This window comes from Diabrotica virgifera, chromosome 6 (assembly GCF_917563875.1).
Source record: "Diabrotica virgifera virgifera chromosome 6, PGI_DIABVI_V3a".
NCBI lineage: Eukaryota > Metazoa > Arthropoda > Insecta > Coleoptera > Chrysomelidae > Diabrotica > Diabrotica virgifera.
This window is the reverse complement of record NC_065448.1, coordinates 113,369,197-113,381,266: the sequence shown is the minus strand read 5'-3', so window position 1 is coordinate 113,381,266 and position 12,070 is coordinate 113,369,197.

Genomic DNA, 12,070 nt, shown 5'->3' with positions numbered 1-12,070 from the left:
AAGTTAAAAAAGTTGTTTGTTAACTTGTAAAAGGATTACTACAGGAGCAAGGTTACCATTTTTGGTCAGATTGTTAGAAGACCCGCAGTCCAAGGCTACAACTAACATTGCCAAGGAGGTAAGGCTACCTGAGGAAATGAAAAGCCATAACATTATTAAATAAATGATGTTGGATAATCGAGTACAAATATAAAAATAAATAAGCAAAATCATTGGCTAATACTCGTAAAGTGAATGTGAATTTAGTTGGAAATATATAAAATGATGAAGGGTCATCATTCCATACATTTCTGTGCAACTATATACACCGGTGTTTCGGCCTATTTGGGCTTCGTCAGTATAGTGTAGCAAGTTAAAAAAGTTGTTTGTTAACTTGTAAAAGGATTACTACAGGAGCAAGGTTACCATTTAGTCAGATTGTTAGAAGACCCGCAGTCGCAAGGCTACAACTAACATTGCCAAGGAGGTAAGGCTACCTGAGGAAATGAAAAGCCATAACATTATTAAATAAATGATGTTGGATAATCGAGTACAAATATAAAAATAAATAAGCAAAATCATTGGCTAATACTCGTAAAGTGAATGTGAATTTAGTTGGAAATATATAAAATGATGAAGGGTCATCATTCCATACATTTCTGTGCAACTATATACACCGGTGTTTCGGCCTATTTGGGCTTCGTCAGTATAGTGTAGCAAGTTAAAAAAGTTGTTTGTTAACTTGTAAAAGGATTACTACAGGAGCAAGGTTACCATTTTTGGTCAGATTGTTAGAAGACCCGCAGTCGCAAGGCTACAACTAACATTGCCAAGGAGGTAAGGCTACCTGAGGAAATGAAAAGCCATAACATTATTAAATAAATGATGTTGGATAATCGAGTACAAATATAAAAATAAATAAGCAAAATCATTGGCTAATACTCGTAAAGTGAATGTGAATTTAGTTGGAAATATGTAATAATGACCCTTCATCATTTTATATATTTCCAACTAAATTCACATTCACTTTACGAGTATTAGCCAATAATTTTGCTTATTTATTTTTATATTTTTACTCGATTATCCAACATAATTTATTTAATAATGTTATGGCTTTTCATTTCCTCAGGTAGCCTTACCTCCTTGGCAATGTTAGTGTAGCCTTGCGACTGCGGGTCTTCTAACAATCTGACCAAAAATGGTAACCTTGCTCCTATAGTAATCCTTTTACAAGTTAACAAACAACTTTTTTAACTTGCTACACTATACTGACGAAGCCCAAATAGGCCGAAACACCGGTGTATATAGTTGCACAGAAATATATGGAATGATGACCCTTCATCATTTTATATATTTCCAACTAAATTCACATTCACTTTACGAGTATTAGCCAATGATTTTGCTTATTTATTTTTATATTTGTACTCGATTATCCAACATCATTTATTTAATAGTGTTATGGCTTTTCATTTCCTCAGGTAGCCTTACCTCCTTGGCAATGTTAGTTGTAGCCTTGCGACTGCGGGTCTTCTAACAATCTGACCAAAAATGGTAACCTTGCTCCTGTAGTAATCCTTTTACAAGTTAACAAACAACTTTTTTAACTTGCTACACTATACTGACGAAGCCCAAATAGGCCGAAACACCGGTGTATATAGTTGCACAGAAATGTATGGAATGATGACACTTCATCATTGTATATATTTCCAACTAAATTCACATTCACTTTACGAGTATTAGCCAATGATTTTGCTTATTTATTTTTATATATATATGAGCAATATTTCTACTTTTCGGTGAATTTTGTGGGGAGGGTCCTCGGATTTTCTTCAAATTTTAGTATGTTATTGGACCTATTTAAAAAACGTTATCCTGAGAGTTACAGACCCCTAGATAGGGCCCGTCAAAAACACAAAAAAGGTCGTTTTTGCCGTATATTTGACAGGCTGTATATCGGCTCCCATTTAACCGATTTTGACTTACCAAACGTCATTGTCTTTGTAATTTTAAGTAGTTTTTTCAGTGACAATTTCAAGGCTTTAGTCAATAACCCTGATTTTTGGGACCATTTTAAGTAACGCTAAAAATTTCAAAAAATTACTATTTTCAAAAATTTGTCAAAAATCTAATTTTAATCCGATTTTCAGTTTCTGGACGACAGTTTAAAGGTATTAAAAAGGGCTTTAAAATGATATTTTGTGAGTTAAAATCCGTTTAGTAGAAGTGGAGATAAAATAGATTGAAAATAGACATTTTTGTAAAAATGGGGTTTTTACGGATTTTCAAAGTGCTAACACGTTTTGGGGTATATATTAAATTGTACAAAAATTTTTTTACAGGCAGTTTTTTATATAAATAATAACGTTTCATGGGAGATTTTCTTGGCCCGAGCCTCTATCTACCTTATATAACCCTCTAAAAATGAGTATTTTGTTACTCAAATGAGGCAACTTAACAAACAACTTACGGCTTATTTCTATCAATGAGATAGCCTGAAGACTTTATCTATCACAGATTATAAAATTAGAGATTAAAACCTTTTATTTAAGGGGTCATACAAACTTCTAGGTAGCCTAGAAGTGCAGTTATGATATTTCAAAGTCTTAACTAAAATCAAAGTATCAATTCTGTGAACGCTACTTTTATAGACTAAGAGCCGCTATAGATGAAATTTGATAATTATTTTAAGCACGATAAAAGCCTAAAACTTAAATAGTAGAACCTAAAAGAAAAGCTATGAACACTCTGCCGTCACTTTTTAGAGGCACACACCTCGACAGTGGCGCATCAAACATTCTACTTATGGAGGGGATAAATAAATTAAAAGGTACCCTCCCTCACTCCCAGAATTATTTTTTTTTATTTTTTAAAGTTATACGTGATTCAAAAATAAGACTCAGTGTAATTTCAACCCGCCTCCCCTGTTTTCCTACCCCCACCATCAAAAAGTTCATTTCTCGTTTTTTATTTTTTTTAGGTGGGATTAAATCAATTTTAAAATTTCAAAAAATTCACACGCATACTTGTGGCTTTTACAAAACATGCCTATTTTTTATAGACACGTAGGTTGAGTGACGTAACCTAAAAAAAATTATTTTTTTATTTTTATAAACTTTTAAACAAAAAACTTTTTTTTGGGGATGGCTGTTGGACTATTTTGTTTTAATCTTGTGTATTTTATCAAATGCTATATTTCTAATTTATTTCAGAAGTTTCCGTAAGGTTCTCCATCTTCAAAAATCCAAAAAAATTGTTTTTCGAGGGGGTTTTTGGGTGTTTCAACGTATTTATCCAATTTTTAAATATTCTACAGGACACAGTTACTTCAATTAACATATAACCTATAAAAAAACATTAATTTAATCTATTTTGAAGTCTATAAAATAGGGAAAATCACCAAAAATCCCCTAAAAAACAGTTTTTTGGATTTTTTGGTGGTGGGGGAAGGGGGATGGGGGTGGTGTGTTAAAATTACACTGAGTTTTATTTCTTAATAACGTAGAACTTTAAAAAATTAACAAAATTGAATTATGGGTGTAAGGAAGGGTACCTTTTAATTTATTTATCCCGTTCATAAGTGGAAAGTTTGATGCGCCACTGTCGAGGTATGTGCTTCTAAAAAGTGACGGTATAGTGTTCATACGTTTTCTTTTAGGTTTTATTGTTTAAGTTATGGCCTTTTATCGTGCCTAAAATAGTTAACAAATTTCACCCATAGCGGCTCTTAGTCTATAAAAGTAGCGTTCACAGAATTGATACTTTAATTTTAGTTAGGATTTTGAAATATCATAACTGTACTTCTAGGCTACCTAGAAGTTTGTGTGAGCCCTCAAATAAAAGGTTGTGATCTCTACTTTTCTAATCCGTAATAGTTAAAGTCTTCAGGCTCTCTGATTGATATAAATAGGCCGTAAGTTGTTTGTTAAGTCACCTCATTTGAGTAACAAAATACTCATTTTTAGAGGGTCATATAAGGTAGATAGAGGCCCGGGCCAAGAAAATCTCCAATACGAAGTTATTATTTATATAAAAAGCTACTTCTAAAAAAATTTTGGTACAATTTAATATATACCCCAAAACGTGTCAGCACTTTGAAAATCCATAAAAACGCGATTTTTACAAAAATGTCCATTTTCAATCTGTTGTATATCCGCTTCTACCGAACGGATTTTAACTCTTGAAATATTGTTTTAAAGACCTTTTTATTACGTTTAAACCGCCGACCAGAAAAAGAAAATCGGATTAAAATTAGATTTTTAACAAATTTTTGAAAATAGCAATTTTTTGAAATTTTTAGCGTTACTTAAAATGGTCCCAAAAATCAAGGTTATTAATTAGAGACTTTAAATTGTCACTGATAAAACTACTTAACATTATAAAGAAAATAACGTTTGGTGTGTTAAAATCGATTAACTGGGAGTCGATATACAGCCTGTCAAATATAGGCTAAAAACGACCTTTTTTGGGTTTTTGACGGGCCCTATCTAGGGCTCTAAGGCCCCTAGGGGGCTGTAACTCTCAGGATGACGTTTTCTCAATAACTCCAATAACATACTAAAATTTGAAGAAAATCCGAGGACCCTCCCCACAAAATTCACCGAAAAGTAGAAATATTGCTCATATATATATATATATATATATATATATATATATATATATATATATATATATATATATATATATATATATATATATGTATTATTATGTTCCTTAACTATTGCTGAGGATATAAACATTACTCTAAATATTTTTAATGAATGCTTACTTACTGCTGCCGAACCTTATATCGGTAAAAAAACCATTTCGTATACTTACAAAAGGGTTCCGTGTTGGAAGGCATATTGTAGTAATGCCATTCGTTTATTCAAAAATGCTTTAAATAGATATCGACGAAATAAAACCACTCAAATTCTTCTTCTACACAAACAACTTAAAGCCAAAGCCAAATTCATTAAAATTATCAAGCAAAGCAAACGATCTCCATGGCAAAATTACACTTCCTCTCTAAGACGCGATACAAACCCCACTCAACAGTTGTCTGTGACAGCCAAGTAATTTCCGATACACTCGCATATTATTTCGAAGATAAATTCAATAAAAGTACATAATTTCAGCTCATAGTCATTTACACTCTAAATCGTTCTCCACCTCTTTATTAACTACCAATGATGTTATGTTTATCACCGCCCTCTGTACCAACATGAACTAAAATTTGCTTTGTCTTCATGTAGAAAATCTGCTGCCAGTCCCGATGAAATCCCTTATATCTTTTTAAAAAATCTCTCCAATACATCTCTCTCCCTCTCTTCCAACTCCTCAAAATATATAATCTTATCTGGAACACACATAAATTTCCAGATATTTGGCGCAATCCTCTAATTATTCCAATTAAAAAGCCTGATCAATCCTCGGTAACTCCTAAATCATTTCGTCCAATATCTCTTACTTGTACCACTTGCAAACTTCTCGAAAAAATTATAAATAGAAGACTCACTTGGTTCATTGAAAAACATAATATTCTTTCTCTCAATCCTTCTTCCGACGTCACCGATCTACTCTTGATAACCTTGTTCTTCTTCAAGCACACATTGCTCAAGCAATCAATAATCATCAAGATCTCGTAGCAACTATATGTGACATAGAAGGAGCTTTCGATTTAATCTCTAGAAATGCAATAATTGACAAAATTATCCTACTATAATTTGGATGGTAATATTCTTTCTTTTGTAAAAAAACTTTCTAACTGGAAGAATCTTTAACGTCCTTGTCACCGGTAAGCTTTCTCATTTTCTTCCTCAAAATCAGGGTGTCCCTCAAGGATCTGTATTAAGTTCAACTCTATTCATTCTTGCAGTCAATGAGCTATTCAAGTCATTTCCGGCTCCCATAAAATATGTTCAATACGCTGATGACCTAATCATTTACTGTCATGGTAAATCTGTTCCCATCACATGTAAACCTTTACAAGGTGCAGTAAATCTTCTTCAAGGTATATATAATAAACTAGGATTATCACTCTCTCAAATAAAACCAAATTAATAAAATTTTCCAGAAGGACCTCCACTCCCCTGCTCCACATTTTATTCAACGATTCCCACTATCTGTTGTTAATAAGTGTAAAATTCTAGTTTTGATATTTGACTCTAGGTTAAATTGGAAAAATCACTTCTATGAACTTAAAACCAATTGTTTTAAAAGATTGAACGTTTTAAAAACCCTTAGTCATCTTCATTGGGGTGCCGATGAAACTACTTTATTAAGAGTCTACAGAGCTCTCATCCGATCTAAGCTCGAATACGGTAGCTTTATCTACTCCTCATCCTCCAAATCTGACAGATTTATTAAACTCTGTTCATAATAGCGCACTCCGAGAGCATATACCGTGAATCCAATGAACGTCCTTTCACCTTAAAACGGCAATCTCTTCTACTTTCATATACTGCATCAGTCTGCAACCCCGTCCATTCTCTAATTAACACAATACCCTCTTCTTCCACTAACAATGTTGAACATATTATCATAAAACCTATAACTCAATTTTATTAATTACTCCACTACTTAAAAATATAGACCTCCGGCTGAGTAGTTCATTTCCTCTACCTTCACTTCCCCCCTGGACAACATCTTCCTTCATTAGACATCTCCCTCACCATCTTTAACAAACATGAATTTCTCAACAGTCTTGTAAAGAAAGCATTTTTAGAAATTATACAAAAAATCATGTGATTTAATTCTGTTTACCGATGCTTACCGATAGCTAAAAATACCACTGGCGTTGGCTGTGCTGTCACCACTAAACATGAACTTGTAAGATCTTCTCGGTTACCCTCAACATGTAGCGTTTACACAGGTGAACTATATAGTATTCTGTTGGCATTTAAATGCGGCTCCCATCAAAACAGAAATATTACCGGATTCCCTTTCATCTATCCATTCGCAAAACAATTTTTACTGACCACCCATTGATTCATGTCATCTACCAAAATCTCGTTGCTCAAGATGTAACAGTCCCTTTCATATGGCTACCTTCTCATACTGGAATTACTGGTAATGAAACATCAGATCATTTTCAAAAAGTCAAACTCAAACTCGTTTTCAAAACGTCAGTAAATGATGCCTGGCATAATTTATGATAACAGAGTAAAACAACTCTACATGAACTCCAACCATATATTGGTCATTTTTCCTTGGACTTTCTAACTAGAAGAGAAGCATCGATTATTAGAAGACTCCGAATTAGCCACACCAAACTTACTCATGGTTTCTTGATGTCCTCAGAAACTCGTCCAACTTGCCTCCATTGCAATGTTTACCTGACATCTGATGAAACACATCCTCACCGACCGTAATTCATTCACCAACCTGTATACATCATTTAATATGAAACCTACTGTTAAAGAAATGCTTAACAACCCTACAGACATCATGAAAATTATATCGTTTTTAAATAGCGCTCAGCTCTACAACAAGATTGAATATAATAGCACAGATTAACCCAAGCAATAGACATTAGTTAAAGTTATATAATTATTATATGTTTTCGTTATTAAATAATGTATCTAATGTTAGTATTCTTGTACCAATGGCCATGGTTGTCGATGTATACTTTATGTAAATAAATAAATAAATAAATAAATAAATAACCATTGCAGCCGAGACACACAAATTTACATAAAAAAAATATTTTATAAGTATACCGTATCTGTACAGTATTTCATTTTAAATAGAGTATTTACTTAAAGTTAGGCTTACCATGTTAATCAGACGTCGATAGCATAAAACTATTTTTATTGAAATAGCTGCATTAATAAGTGTAAAACATTAAATAAAATTTAAATTCGCTCATAACACTAAAATGTATTTAAGAACACTAATCGCCGTAATATACGATGCATATCGTGGTACGTAAGTGCGAAAATGAACTGCCACGGATACCATAAATTCTCAATATGGTTTCCCTACCTGCCGTTAAAATGAAAACTGAAGGCATTATCACAATTTATTTGACATTCTCAAGAATTTACCCTTTGACTCCTGTCTTTTCAATAAGATTAAACTTCGAGGCGTTTATACGGCGCACAATTTCAGTAAACCGCTTACAACCACTTACTAGATCGTACATAAATAGTAAGAAAACCAATAGTTCTAAATCTGATCTCATCAGGTGGTAAGAGGAAAGCAGTCAGTGAAATATATCTAGTTAAAATTATCTGTAGATGCCGATGAGACCGCCACTGAGCGCCATTTGCAAAGAATGGCAGTAACTAATGCCCTCTTGCGGTAGTAAACTACAAATAATTGTTGGAGATAAGATAGAGCGGCTGTGGAGGTGCCACTTTGTGATTTACATACGATTCATGATTCTCTGGACCTATGCCGACTAACTTAGAACGCAGGAGTGGATTACCATTTTTTTTTAAATATATTAAGCACAGAAATTATAAAGAAATAATTATAATAATATATTTTATATATATATATATATATATATATATATATATATATATATATATATATATATATATATATATATATATATATATATATATTCTATAACACTATAAAACAGTGTTGAAATTATCGGGAATTGCGGTCTGTGGCTTAGATTGAAACTACATTTAATTCTGTTGAATTCGATATTTCGATGAGTATTTATTAATTTTTCATCTTCATCAGGAACAAACTACAAAATTAACTAACAGTTAGGTACAAACATAATATTACAATGATATAACTTACGAATTGTTGTAGGTATGTTATATAAAGCAATTTAACTTAAAGCTATGCATGTCGTTTCACGAGAACGTCGAGGGCGGCACTGAGTCAGGTATCTTTTCTCACATGTGTTAAGGATCAAAAGTTCCAATATCGAGCCATATGTTTAATATTCTGCTATTTTTCGAATTTTAAAACATTGCAGTAAATTTCGCTTAATCTACTTGTGTCTGATTTGTAATTAATTGAACGTTTATTACTGTTTATGTGGTACATCTCGAGGAACAATCTTTTCTTATAATTGCTTTCTGAATCTAAGATCTTGATATCTGACAAATTAAATTGGTGTCCTGTTGTTATGGAATGGTGTGCTGCTGCACAAGTATTTTTGTGTGTTTTACAATCACTTTTGTGCTGCGTTATTCTTTGTTTCAGCCATTGCGACGTTTGTCCTATACACTGCCCATCACATTCGAGACAAGAAAGTTGATAGATGATATTACTCTGATTTAGAAGCGGTGTCTGGTCTTTAAGCTTCGAGAATAAGCTGTAGTTGGATATGCTATTGTATTTCGCTATTTTGATTTTAGGAATTCCGTTCAGCAGCTTGATTATATTGTTGGTTAAGCCATTTATGAAGGGCAACTTTTTGTAAATCACGGGATCTGATGGTCTGTTGTCACGTTGCCCGTCGTATAAGTCTGAGTTATATATCAGTTGCTTAAGAATTTTACTTGGATAGCCGTTGTTCAAGAATATGTTGTAGAGTGTTTTTAAATTCTTTTGTGTGAACAGGTCATTGCTGATGTGTAAAATTCTGTTTTTCATTGCCACAACAGTGTTGTGTTTTTGGCTTTTCGAGTGCTGAGAGAAATAATTTATATATCTTCCAGAGTCAGTTGGTTTCTGATACCAATCCAAAATTATCTTGTTCTCTGTGGTTCTTATCACCTTAGTGTCTAAAAAGGGCACACTTTGTTCTTTCTCCTCCTCAACGGTAAATTGTAGGTGTTTGTGAAATCCATTGAAGAGGTCCAGTGTAGTTTGAATAGAGTCCTTGGGGATCGCACTTATCACATCATCCACATATTTGTATATGAACGGTAACTTGAACGGTAGTCGTGGAATTACTATATTAAATAGATGATCTAAAACTATGGTGGCTAGAATGGGGCTGATAGGAGAGCCCATGGGAGTGCCAAAGATTTGTGAGTAAAAAGTTCCACCGAAAGAAAAGTAAACATTAGAAAAAATAAAATCGATTAGTTTGAAGAAGTTATTCTTACTTAGTGTGGTGTTGGATTCTATTAAGTGCCAATTTTGCTCTAAAATTTCAATAATCAAGTTAAGAGGAATATTCGTGAAAAGCGATACCGCATCTAAGGATATAAGTACATAGGTTTGAGGAATTGTAACATTCTTAATTAGTTCTACAAACGTAAATGTATCTTTCACATTATAATTAGTTTGATATTCAAAAGTGGCAGTTAGAATGTTTGCCAAGTATTTCGAGATGTTGTATGTAGTGGAGTTGATTGAGCTGATGATAGGGCGAAGAGGAACATTGCTTTTGTGAATTTTTGGTAGACAGTATAACTTTGGAAACATCGAGTTGTAGATCATTAGTTGTTTTGCAGAATTAGCGTCTATCTCACCTATGGATTTCAGGTTCTTAATAATATTGTTGTATTTGGTTTGTATTTTCACCGTTGGATCAGTGTTTAATTTGGTGTACGTGGAAGAATCCTGTAGCATTATCTCAGTTTTATCCATATATTCTGATTTATCCATGGCAACCGTACACCCACCTTTGTCTGACTGCAAAATGTATAGATCTGGATTTGATTTCAAAAACTTGCGTGTTTTTTCAAACATCCTGTTGAAGTGGTTTGGTTTGTTTGTTGTAGTGTGGTTCACATAATTAGTTATGATATTGGTTGCTCTAGCTCGTACGACATCCTTTGATTCATCTGGAATACCATCCACTATATTTTCTAAGTCTGCAACAAACCTATCTAGTCTGACATCTTTACCAACACAGGGCACACTAAATTTAGGTCCCAATGATAAGAAATTTGCGACTTCTTCCGGTATGGCTATGCTAGAGATATTTTTAAACCATTTGCTGTTGTCTTTAAATACACGGTTGTGTTTTTCGTTATTGCTGTATAGTCGTTCAAATTTGTTGATGTTCGTAAGTTTTATTTTCTCAAATTCAGATCTAAATTTTCTTTTCAGACGATTTTCGTATTCACGTATCATATCAGTTGGAAGAATCTCAGAAAGTTCAGATTTGATGTTACATATAAGTCGATTATATCTCGAGATGTTATTGCAAGTAATTTTTATTTCTAATGATAATGTTTTCTTGTTTCCGGATTTCGAATCCAGTTCTATATATATATATATATATATATATATATATATATATATATATATATATATATTATATATATATATATATATATATATATATATATATATATATATATATATATATATATATATATATATATATATATATATATATATATATGGCAAATAACTCGCAATGTGAATGTGAATACAAAATTAACAATATAAAAAGATGGAATGCAACTGCAGACACGTGTTTCTGACTCATTAGTCGTCATCAGTACAGTATAGCCAAGTTAGAAGATAATAGTTTAACTTGGAAAAAGATCACTACAGGAGCAATATTACCATTTGTGACAACAATGTCAGAAGACCCTGCCTTTCAGGGCGACGACCAACCCAGTCACGGAGGTAAAGCTACCTGAGGAAAGAAAAGCCAAAACCTTATAAAATAAAGGATGGTAATCACAAATGGTAATATGGTCACAAATGGTAATATTGCTCCTGTAGTGATCTTTTTCCAAGTTAAACTATTATCTTCTAACTTGGCTATACTGTACTGATGACGACTAATGAGTCAGAAACACGTGTCTGCAGTTGCATTCCATCTTTTTATATTGTTAATTTTGTATTCACATTCACATTGCGAGTTATTTGCCAATGATTTTTCTTTTCTATGTTTATAGTTGTACTCGCTTACTTAACATTCTACATCTTCGTCTGTTCTGAGAGCTTGGCTGATGAGCTGTAGACAGCGAAAACGTTCCCAAGATGGCAGCACAGACGAAGGTAGAATATTTATTTCCCGTATAATATTTTACATATTATTTTCATACTTTTTAAAAAGTAGAAAGTTGCGATTATTTCCTGCTTGTTTGACGCCGTAGGTATTTTTCAATAAATACCAGGTGACATCTCGTGGCCTCAAAGTAGAGGCACAGATCGGTTTCGTACCGAAACGAGCAAGGTAGGTTGCTTCTAACTAACTCATATATATATATATATATATATACAGTGCTGT